The sequence below is a fragment of the Vulpes vulpes genome, chromosome 8, assembly GCF_048418805.1.
Source record: "Vulpes vulpes isolate BD-2025 chromosome 8, VulVul3, whole genome shotgun sequence".
NCBI classification, from domain to species: domain Eukaryota; kingdom Metazoa; phylum Chordata; class Mammalia; order Carnivora; family Canidae; genus Vulpes; species Vulpes vulpes.
The window spans coordinates 62,260,709-62,261,606 of record NC_132787.1 but is presented as its reverse complement, the minus strand read 5'-3'; positions in this window follow the sequence as shown (position 1 = coordinate 62,261,606).

The following is an 898-nucleotide window of genomic DNA, read 5'->3' as shown; positions in this document are numbered from 1 at the left end:
CTAGAACAGCCAGATTGTTCCTGCTTCGGTGGCTGGATAGGCCTTAAGCCAAGGGCCCTCTAGATGCTCAAGTCCTAGGGAGCTGGGCTTCTCTCCTAACCAAGTTCAGGGCGTGGTGGGGGGTGGAGGTTGAGAGGTGGGATTCGGAGTGTGATGGAGGTGGCGTGGGTAGGAAGGAACTAAAGCCACAGGTCAGTCTCTGCCTCTTTTCTTCTCCTCTAGGTCCGGGATGGGATTTGTGATGGGGACAAGTTCTCCTCGATGGTATCCTCAAGGGCAAAATTGGCTCCTGGGAGAGCAACCACTCGCAGCTTTCCCGGTTCCCTAGGGATGCCCGGAGGGGACTGACTCAAGCCCTCGCTGCGGAGACCGAGCATCTGGCCCGAGGTCGCCGAGTGTACAATCTAGCGCGCGGCCCACGAGGCTTAGTGGCCGTGGCGCATGTCCCAGGAGCAGTGCAGCACACCCGCCCTTTTTCCTGACCCACGGAACCGCCTCCCCACCCCCCGGGATCTCCCCCCAAGTGGGAGCAGGCCCAGCCAGGGTGGCAGGGCTAGGGCAGAGAGGTTTGAAGTAAGGTGGGCAGAAGAGGTGCCTGGGGGCAGGGAGAGTGCACTGGGCGGTGCCGGGAGCCTGGAAGACCAGGACCCGGGAAAAGCGCGGCCCGGGATCCCTGCACCCCCAGGGCGGCGCCGCAGGCCCCTCCCCCATCGATGGCACCTTCAGCCCAAAACGTGGGGTCCCAGCGCAGCCGCTTCTGGCGGCATCTGCCGCTCCCCAGCTCGCGGGAGAGCCCGCCCCGAAGGAGGGGCCGGCTCCGCCCCACCTCCTCGCTGCCTCCCTCCCCCTTCTCTTCCTTTCCTCCGGCCGCGAGCCCCCTCCTCCTCCCTCCTCCTCC